An 11,095-nucleotide genomic window follows, 5' to 3' on the forward strand; every position below is an offset into this window, starting at 1 on the left:
AGGCGTGCAGTGCAGAGACGGGGAGGGTGTGAGCTGAGGGAGCATGGACAGAGCAGCGAGTCCTAGAGCTGCCTCGTTCCTGCTGGTGTTTCAATGTCAGTCCTTACATGGGAGTTGCAGGAGTTGGTTTCTGTTCCTTGCAGCCCCATGAGCCTGACTACTTGTTATCTTGGAAAGTCTTTGCCCCTCACTGGGCCTCGGTTGGACTAGACCGTCTCTAAGGTCCTCCCCAGATCAATGTTCTCTTTGAACACGACATAGGATGGTGTTTAGACTGTGGGCAGCTGAGTTCAGTATTAGTTACAGCATGCCCATGACGTCCTGGGTCCCCAGATAGCTTGGTGGCTGGTTAAAGAGCCTGGAGGTGATCCAGCACACACCAGCTTTGAACCTCAACCTCCCTCTTCCATTGCATCCTTTGTTGGATCACAGAGGAACTGAGGAACAAGGCCTGGTGTTTCTCCAGCATCTTTTGGCTGTTGGATGCCCTACCTGCCCCCTGAACACTTTCCTGGACCCATGTCAGCATTTCAGAGGATTCTAGTGCCAGGTCTGCTCCAAAGAAAGTGCCACTCCAGGAAGAATTTGAACAAAGAAAGTTTCCTTTTTTGGTGTTAAGGTTTCTTGCCTTCCAGCTGTTTGGCTCTCAGCCTGTGCCCTGCCTTCATCCCTCTAAGCTAACAACTATGTTGATAATAACACTCTTACTTTTGTATGGGGCTTTGTACTTTTCAGGACATTTTCATGCTTGCTGTCTTATTTGATACTCACAGAAACCCAGGGAGGATGGGCAAGAAGGAGGGGTAGATGGTAACACTTATCATTTTTCCCATCCCATCCATCCCCTTAAAATGATTTATTTTAAAAGAATTTAGAAAAATTATCCCTCTGCTCTTTTTCAAACAGATGGAAATGTTGAGATTGAGCTTGATTAAGTGATCTGCCCAAGATCACAGAGCAAGTTAATGGCTGACTGGATCTAGGTTTCCAATCATGGATCATACTTAAGTGGGACTGACTTAATACCATCGTGCAAGACGCTACTGGCCATGGCAAGGGGTCTCTGAGAGAAGTGGTGTTTTTGGCATGGCTGCCCCTTTGAGGACTCCAGGAGTTATCCACAGTCTTACCTCTCCAGGCCCTCAAGAGACTTGACTACCCCCAGTGGCCTGGGTAGCAACAGGAGCTCACAGAAGTGAGCCAGGTTAGACATAGGGATTCAGTAACGGTTCCTCTGGTATCAGCCAGGATAAATGTCATTAAAAGAGTCAGTTTTCTTGTTTTGATTGCAGAGCACTTGGGGGGCGGTAAGACAGGAAACGTTGAGAACCACAGGTCTATCCCTCCATCAGCTCCTCTGAAAAAGAGGATGCAGAGGTCATAGTCCCTGCTCCTCCTCCCTCCCTAAACTCTACTCTGCAGCAAGGGCACCCTATCCCGGCTTGTCCATTTTGGGCCCCCTTGCCAACTGTGCTCCTTGCTGTATTCCCACCCCATCATTCCACAGCCCATCCCTTTCAGTCACAACGTGGAGTCAAGTTATCTTGGGAGGCAGGCAGTTAAGTTCTCCATCACACAGTTCTAATAGTTAGGGAAAGATGAGGAAGCAAAAGGAGTAGGAAGCTTTCTCTGTGCTTTCTCCAGGGTCTCCCTTGCTCCTGTCCCAATGCCCTAGCAGAGAGCTTAATGTTCTGCTCTGTGGCATCACCCAGCTCAACACCTGCAAACAGCACACCTGGGAAATTAATCATGGCAGACAGCTAATGGCCAGGGCAGTGCCATGTCAGTCAGGGTGAAGACAAGAAAACAGAAAACGTGCTTGGAATTTCAAACAGAGGTAATTTATTTCAGAGAACTGGTTGGCTTGAGGAAGCAAAAGGGTAAGGTGAGGAAGACTAGAGATTAGTAGCTGCAGGAAGCTTCTACCACCCCTAGACCTGGAGGATCAAATGGAAGGGTGTTTACTAGATCCAGAAGTGCACTTGCTGTTGATGCTACTGGAATATTGCTTTTGAAATGGTGCTGCTGGCAGAACTGCCAGAGGTCACTGGAGCCTAGAGCTATCCCTCCAGTACCACTGACACTTTTGGAAACACTGAAGGTCTGAGCCCATAACCACCAGCTGCTGCCAGAGTCTCTAGCAGATGCAGAGAGAAAATGGCTTTGCCTCTCCTCCAGCCATCCCATCTCCAGCCAAAGAATTTCCCACCTGTACTTCCCATTGGCTGAATCTGACAGGAAGCCAGCTAGCAAGGGGAGTCTGGGAAGTGTACTTTTCAGGGCCTTTCAGGGCCTGGCACTCTTCAGTACAAAGCAGAGCATGGAAAGGCTAGATTAGAGCTCAGAGCAAACAGGCAAATGACCAGCACAAATGTTATTGAAACTTACAACTAATTTTGGCACCTCAAAGGCCATGTGTATTGAACATTAGTTGATTACCTCATTTTTCCATTTCCCCCTTTGCGACAGCCCCTGATTTCCTTTCTACGATCCATGTGTTTCCAGGAAGCTGACTCCATCAGGGAAGAGGAGGGGTGAGCTGGTCAATCTCACTGGCCAGAATGATTGGTTCAGGGTGGTGGTATGAACTCAGCCTGTCCAATCATAGTGAATCTCAGGAGGAAAGAGTAGCCCGAAGACTAGGAGACTAATGTTTAGGCACATATGGAATGCACATGCTGTAGCCACTGCTTAGGAAGCTCTGGCATACTTCATCAGGCTCATGTCCCTTAGGGTGCCTGCTATTGGTCACAAAGCAAGGCCAATTTACAAACATCATAGAAGAGAAAGAAAGTTCTAGGAATCAGCCACTCTTCTCATGGTCTCATCCCGGAACAGTGGCTTTAAAATATGTTTTATTGTACCCTCAATAAGAAATAAACTTTACAGTATACATGTAGTTGGATATATAACTGAAACAGAAGTTTCACAGTAGTTTTCACAGTATTTACCCTTGCTATGTGTAATTAGTTCAAATTTTCAATTCTATTCCATTTTTTAAAATAAAGCTGGTTGCAAACTTCTAAGTGATTTCATGGTCTACTAATAAGCTAGGACCTGCAATTTGAAAAACACTGTCCTAGACCATTCCATCATCAATTGCTGCAAATTTTAACTTTTGATTTTAAGCTTCTTAACCTTTATGAACTTTCCTGCTTCTGTATCCATATTCTCTGTCTTCTTTTGCTCTGAAGAAAAGTCTCAGGGTCCCAGCTCCTATCAGAGGTCAAACTCTACCCAATCTGTGCCAAGGACCCCAAAAACTTACTTCTGCAGATCTTTTCTCTCTTTTGCATTGTCAATTTCTGCCCGTCTACTGGAATACCTAGTTTACAAAATTGCTCTAGAGTTTTCCTTCTTAAAACTAAAACAAACCAACAAATAAAAAGCTCCCCTTGACCCCATTTCAATTCCTATGTCCTTAAGTTGAAGGAGAGTATATATGGTTGAATGGGACAGGAAACAGAAGGGTGGCCTAGAGATGAACTCAGTAGAAGGGGTGAGGACCTTGCCAAGAAGTCAAGAAGTGGGCATTCAAGGGAGAAGAAGGCATCATGATTTGTGTAAATGTATAGAAATCAGAAGTGAATTTCGACCCCAGAACTTTCTTCCTTAAACTCCTCTTTTGGCAATCCTCCTGCCTCCCAAATCTTTGCTGCTGGAGCCTAGACTCTGGAATCATGGAAGCTCAGGTTCAACTCCAGCCCTGAGGTTTCTGAACTGGCTAACTTTGGATAAATTACATCTCTTCTTTAAGTTTCCTCATCTGTAAAATCAGTCTAATAAAATCTATCTCGTTGAGTGGGCTAAGAATTAAATGAGATCAACATAGGTTAGCTCTTATTATTATCAAGGCTTTCTCCAATCATTATGCAAAAGCTTTCTCCCCCACTAATAATCATTACCCTTGTGACCACTCGTTGAGCAATCCCTCTGTGCCAGGCAATATGCTGGGGACCTTACAAACAGGGTTTCCAAGCCAAGAAGGATACCCTGGCACCTTCTCACTGCAGAGTTTTCTCCTTCTGATAACTTAACATTTTTAGAGTGTCTACCATGCACCAGGGAGTGGACTGGCTTACTTTCATTCATTCATTCTACAGATGTTAATTTAACACCTACTGTGGTGTCTGGAACTTACTAGATGATGGGGATACCAAGAAGAACATGGCCCTGAACCCTGAAGGGCTCACAATCTAGTCACACAGTAAGTGCTATGTAATGAGGGTATTTTATGAGGTGTTCTTTTCTTCTAGCTTCCTGGTCTAGGCAACCCCATCTTTGGCTCCAGACCCCATGGCTGACTGTTTATGACTCTGTTTTTCTGGCTTGACCTTGGAGCCCTACCTTCAGGACATGCCTTTGGGTTTTTAGCTCCCCATGTGGCCATCAGGATTAAGAGAAAATTTTTGTGTTCCCTGTCTCTCCGTGCCTGGGATCCCCCTCCAGAGGAAAGATACTTAACAGATGTCCAAAAGACAGGTAAATTGCTGGTCTGGCTCTTACCCCAACACACTTTGAACACTTCTCTGTCTTAATTCACTCAGTCTCCTAATTGCTAAATCCAACTGACTTTTGGTCCCTTTGCAGAATCTTTTGCCCCTTTCTCTCTTTTTGGTATCCTATGTTGTTTACTGTTCTTTACGTCTTTTAACTCTACAGCTCAGAGGGGTCAAGTAATCTGTTCAATTTATAAGAAGTAGAGTTGAGACTTGAACCTAGGTCGGGCTGACTCCAAAGCAGACGCAATAGCCAATATTCCACGCTGTCTTCCCAAGCAGATCAACAGTGTGGTCTGTATTGTCCAATATATGTAGTCATTAACTACCTATAAGTTATTCAATTTTAAATTAAAATAAAATGAGGAAAAAAATTCAGTTGCTCAGTTGTATAAGCTGTCTTCAAGTGCTAAATAACCACATGTGGCTGGTGATTACTATATGTAACAGCACAGATATAAGACATCTCCATTATTGCAGAAAGTTCTGTTGGATAGTGCTGGTTTAGATGAAGTGTAGGAGAGCATTGGGTTAGATAGTGTTCTGTCCTCAGACCCCTTCCCTTTACCCTTTCCCCCCTTATTTATTCTCAGAGGTTGGTCTACCCAACTCTCTGCTCCCACTTTTCTAACCCTATGCGCTACCACACCTTCATTCACAGGCTTACAGTGGCTACAGCCATGTGTATACATGATCCTGTACCTCATAATGAAGTTGATTGGTTCAGGGGCAAACTTCTGGCTAAAGTTAATCCAAGGAACAGCTCTCTCTCCCAGGAATTTGAAATTGAGCCCCAAAATCTAGTCACCTGACTGATCTCTAATGTAGGCAACGTGGGATCTAGGGATGACCACATTTTCTTTGATTTGGATTGGGAAAACTGGTCTTTAGGGAGGTAAAGAAATGAAAAAAACAGTTACACATATTGGAGAGAGTTGGATCTCAGAGCCCAAAGGATGTCTGGGCACTGTGTCCTTCTCTTTCTCTGAGCTCTGCCTTCCTCTGTGATGCCTTCATGCTCAGGCAGGCTCTGTCCATAAAGCAGAAATGATAGCCACCCACAGATCTTTATGGCTCAAGACCTACAGAAGAAAAGTCCTGTCTCTCCTATATTTCACATCTTTAGGAAGGCCTTGCTTAGCTTAGTTTAGGTCATGTGCCCATCTGTTCAGAAACTGTGATCTGTCTAAGCAAGGGTTCCTGGAAAACAAAGCCTGAAAAAGGGGTTAAGTGCTAAAGCTTTATATGGGATGCACAGTCCTAGGGCAGTGAGGATAAGGGGATAGGGGAAGCAGGAAAAGATGGCAAGCAATGCAAGGAAATGTTTGCTGCTAGTTCTTTACGATGAGCTGTGAAGAGACACATCTAGTCTCTGGACAGGTCTACCCACTTGGCCATACAGAATGCCTATAGACGGGTTGTATAGAGAAATTATACCATGAAACAGTCCATCAGAGGAAGGAAGGGAGAGTGGATTGTTCCCCTATTAATCATAGTTGACCCCATGGGCAGTTAAATCTCCTGTACTTCTAGGTTGCTTCATTGACCCCTTCAGCAGCTGCTTAGGAAGCCAGATCTCATGCTCTGTGAGGTGGTGTGTCCTCAGGATCTGGAAATTGCAGGAGAAGCCAGAGAATACATATTTGCAACTAGTTGGCCTCAGGAAGTGGAACTGTGAGGCGTCACTCAGAGTTGGTCAGCCACGTCTGTGGTTGAGGTGGAACAAGCAGCTGATGGTCTGGGAGCCAAATGATGCAGAGAAACTCTGAGGAGGCACTGGGCCAAGATGTAGGGATCATTATGATTGGTCAGACTGGGTCATAGGCTTACCCCTATGGCTGATGGGGTGGAGAGGAGGTACTACGATCTCATCCTCCTTCCCCTCATGTCAGTTCAGATCCTCAGAAAACAGACACCTAGACAGGGTTAAATGCAAGAAATGTATCATGGAAAACACCCGTGAGGGAAAATGGGGGCAAGACCTAAAAGAGACTGGGAGAGGACCATCTGACAGTGAGACAGGTCTGACCCTAAGTGAAGAAGAAAGAAGGCGAGAGTTCTAGGTGGAAGCACCTTAGACTGCCGTGCAGCTCCAAGGAAAGGTTGTGAGGTCACTGAGGAGTCCTTGAGCCCAAGCTGTCCATCAGAAGAGTGTCACTTACCCCAGGAAGAAGTCTGTCCAAAATTCTCTGCTGTGCTCAGTCATCGGCCAGGAATAGCTTGTGGGAAGTGAGGCCTGGGGGTGAAGGGCAATGGATTTCAGAGCTCAGCAGCTGGGCTGCAAGTAGAGTGCCATTACCATTGGAAAGGGCAAGGGTGTTGAGCAGGCAAGACAACAAGTGTCCATCCTAGACCTTACAATGTCCCACTCGACATGCTCTGGAGAAGTCCAGAAGTCTTCATCTGGAGACTACCATCCTCCCATGTGGGAAACCTGGGGGTCATACTACACACCTTTATTTCTCTTGATCCCCACCGCTACAGCAGCTGATCAACAGTCCAGTCCTTCCAATCCTACGTTGGCAATATCACCGCTGCATTTGTGTTTTCTTCCCTCCATTCTCACTGCTACATATGTGCTCAGGCTCTTGTTACATCTTGTCTGATATGTTGTGGAAGTCTCTAACTGGTCATTCTGCAACCCTATTCCATCCTGTTATCTCTGCCAGATAGTCTTTAAACACAGTTTTGACCATGTCACTCCCCTCTGTAAAAACTTCTATCACTGAGAATGTAAAACAGTACAGCTGCTGTGGAAAACAGTATAGTGGCTCCTCAAAAATTAAACATAGAATTACCATATGACCCAGCAATTTCACTTTGGGGTATGTATCCCAAGGAATTGAAAGCAGGAACTCAAACAGATATTTGTACACCAGTGTTCATAGCAGCATTATTCACAGTAGTCAAAAGATGGAAACAACCCAAATGTCCATTGATGGATGAATATATAAGCAAAATGTGCTATATACGCACAAAGGAATACTATATTCAGTCATAAATACAAATGAAAGTTTGGTACGTGCTATGACATGGATGAACCTTGAACACATTATGCTAAGTGAAATATACCAGATATAAAAGGACCAATATTGTATAATTCCACTTATATGATATACTTAGAATAGTCAAATTCAAAGGGAGAAAGTAGAACAGTGGTTCCAAGGAGCTGGCGGAGGGGAGGATGGGGAGTTATTGTTTAATGGGCACAGCGTTTCAGTATCGGATGATGAAAATATTCTAGAGACAAATAGTGGTGATGGTTGCGCAACGATGTGAAAGTACTTAATGCCTATGAACTGTACTGTTAAAAGTGATTAAAATGGTAAAACAGGGCTTCCCTGGTGGCGCAGTGGTTGAGAGTCCGCCTGCCGATGCAGAATAAAAACAAAAAAACTTTAAAACCCAAGAGCCTTAGTCTGACCACAATGTATTTTTCCAGATGATTTTTCTTCCTTATCCTCTTATTCTGTATTTCCTCCATCAATTCCCTGCTTCCTATATTTGCTCTAGTGGTCACCTACACATGGCATTCTCTTCCCCTAATTCTACTCATTTTTTAAATGTCACATCCTCACAAATCTTTCCTGAACTCTTCCCACTATTTCATACTAAATGGAAGAAATTTCTCCCTTTTTGAACTCCCACAGCATGTGAATTATATCTTTCTTTAGCACTTACCGCTCTTCTTTGAGATCAAAGAAGGCACACAATGAGATAGAGGGGTGTAGCTTAAGGTAGTCCAGCTGGTTGTCTAGACAGGTCCCTCTACAGTTCCAAAACTTTAAGGAATTTACCATCATCCCAGAACTGGTCTTCAGCCTTGCAAACTCAGAAGCCTGATTTTAATAGTAAGCACAGAATGGAACCATCTCCCAGGGGGACTCTTGTATTCTCTAAGTTCACAAAAACTGATAGTTACATAAACCAGAATCCAATAGATTAATTTACAATGAAAAATGCAATTATCAAAAGAACTTGGATCCTCTAGGTGACAGATTGCTAAATTCTGTCCCTACAGGAAATACATTTGCTGGGTGAGCGTAGAATCACACCAGGAAAAACATTGATCTTAAGAAGCATTTCTTAGCTGAGGCAGCCTGAGATATTCTCACCCACTATAGGGATGACACAGACAAGGAAATGTTAATGCCCAGGTTGGCCTGAGACAGGGCTCAGAGGGACAATGCTAATGCTTGCCTCTGTGACTGGGTTGTTTTGAGTTGTCATGGCTGATTAAGCCCGTCGGTTCACAGAATCTCTCTCCAAATAGGACACAGAATGATTGGTTGACAAGATTGATTAGGCTTCTGTTTATTAAATTACAATCACATCTGCCTTGAGATTCCTTTCATATGAACTGGATCAGAGTCTGGTTTGTTTTTTGATCATGCTTGTAGCTAAGCTCTTGGCTTACCCCTACAGATAGCTAATTTCAGAACTGTATTTGCCAGTTTAGGCCAGCTAAGTTATGTTGCAGTAACAAACAACTAAAACAATCTTGGTGGCTTATAGCAAAGGTTTATTTCTTACTCACATTACATGTCTTGTGCGTCAGCTGTGGCTCTGCACATCTTCATTCTGGGACCAAAGCTAGAAAAGCAGCTCTATTTGGAACATGATCCTCTCAGGGCTGAGGAAAAATATGGTGGAATCATGAGATGGCCCATACATTTCTGCTCAAGCTATTTCTACTCACATTGCACTGACCAAAACAAAGCCTAGCTTGATGGCATTAGGGTGAGAAGTATAACCTCCTAGGGACAGGCCAGATGGGGAGGGTTTTAGAAAAGGAAGGGCAGAGAATATTGATAACCACAGTCTACAGCAAGGACTAATATTCAGCCTGTATGTACTAGTGTGACTGATACCAGTTATAATACCGACTACTAAAATACTGAAATACTTTGGTACTAGCTGCTAAATAGCTGCTGTTCCAACTCTCCTGACAACTCCCCTCCCCTGGGACCTACTATTTAAAAACTAGCAACTGAAGGGTTAACACCTAGTACAGAGGGATATCTCTTGGACCCTTCCTGGAATTCACACCTGGTAGATCAGTGCTTGAGCAGTACCAGTTGTTAAAATATGTTTACTACCACCATTAGCTAATTTCTTCTACTATGTAAATTTTTATTAGTTTAATTCTGAGGGCAACCTGATTTCCACGCTCCCAGAGGGAAACTGACTGCAGCCCCTATATACTGTCAATACTTAATTATAAGAATGATAACTAATAATACTAATTTGTGCTGCTTCCTGCACATTTTTCTTCTCTTTCACAAGCATAGTATATGCAATAATTGCTCAATAAACATTTGTAGAAAGACTTAGCTAGCTTTTTCCCATTAGCTAAGCTTATCTATCTCAACATACTATTTCTTGAGTCTGTTTTTAATTTTTTACGCCATTTCTCAGGTCTGAAAAATCATTATCACTAACTTCTTTATAACACTTTTGCAACTTACAAAGCACTCTCCCTTACACTGTTTCATTCAATCTCCCCAACACCCCCAGGAGGTAGGAATTAGATCATTTTACAGATGAAGAAATCGAGACTCAGTGAAGTCAGGTGTCTTATAACTAGTTAGGTTTTGTTCATTCATTCATCAAATATTCATTGAATGCCTGAAGTGAGATTTATTAAAGTTGGAGTTGAAAACAATTTTCCTGAGTTCAAGTCAAGGGTTTATTCCACTATTCTCAACTACTTTATCACCAGGGTCATAAACTCAAAGGAAGGAAATAATAATAGTGTATTGATTTTATTGCTGAGGACCCCTGCAACCCAAGTCTCAGAAAGGCTGTAAGGTCATTTGTAAAATTCAAGGTAACCACCAGCAGGAGCAGTCTCACTTCTCTTTGTGCCTGCAACCTAATGCAAACTGTCTCACTGTAGCTACTCAATACATATTTGATGCATTTATCTACAGGTTTGGGGGCTATTTAAACTGAGTTTCAACACTTACTAGCTGCGGAGCCTTGATCAATTTAACCTTTTTTGCGCTTCAGTTTTATCACCAGTGAAATAAAAATAATGCTGATGCCTTCGACCAAGTAGTTGTGGAGATTAAAGCAGTAAAGTATGAAAAAGATATAATGTTCATTGTAGTTTAGTTTCCAATTGTTTTTTTAAAAGTTTTAAAATGCATTCAAGTGAGAAAAGCAGTGTCCATGTCGACGTAAGGTAACAAGTGACCACTATTGGGAAGTGCTGCTCTTTATTTTGGAGTGTATCATTTTACAGTTTTGGTGTTATATCCCTTCTTTTACGGTACTGGTAGCTATCATTAAAGGCGCACTTAATTTGGCATTCCCACGTCGCCCTCCAGCCCCCAGCTCTGCTTCCTCCCAAATTAAAAAAAAAAAACTCACAAAAACTTTATTCCCCTAAAATTCAAAAGCTTACGCACCAAAGCAGAGACCCACAAACACAGAACGTTCCACGGAGGTCACTATTAAACGCCTCCGGATCCCCCAAAGGGGGCGGAGTCAGAAGGTTCTCGCCTCTCATTCCGCCTCACCAAGTCATCGCCCCTTCTCAAATCTCGCGAGACTTCAGGCAACTAAGCTTCTGCGCAATAAAGACACTGGGA

The 11,095-nt window shown here is 43.3% G+C and overlaps 1 long non-coding RNA gene across 1 annotated transcript; it reads right to left on the reverse strand.

Moving 5' to 3' along the window:
* Positions 1–60: 60 nt before the first annotated feature.
* On the reverse strand, positions 61–11,068 carry LOC112395553 (uncharacterized). The gene is made up of 4 exons (XR_003002402.1): positions 10,913–11,068; positions 9,037–9,132; positions 6,662–6,735; positions 61–1,357 (listed from the first exon to the last, which is right to left on the reverse strand). It is a non-coding gene; the product is annotated as an uncharacterized LOC112395553 (long non-coding RNA).
* Positions 11,069–11,095: the final 27 nt, after the last annotated feature.

This window comes from Neophocaena asiaeorientalis, unplaced genomic scaffold, assembly GCF_003031525.2.
Source record: "Neophocaena asiaeorientalis asiaeorientalis breed wild unplaced genomic scaffold, Neophocaena_asiaeorientalis_V1.1 scaffold106, whole genome shotgun sequence".
In the NCBI taxonomy this organism is placed as follows: domain Eukaryota; kingdom Metazoa; phylum Chordata; class Mammalia; order Artiodactyla; family Phocoenidae; genus Neophocaena; species Neophocaena asiaeorientalis.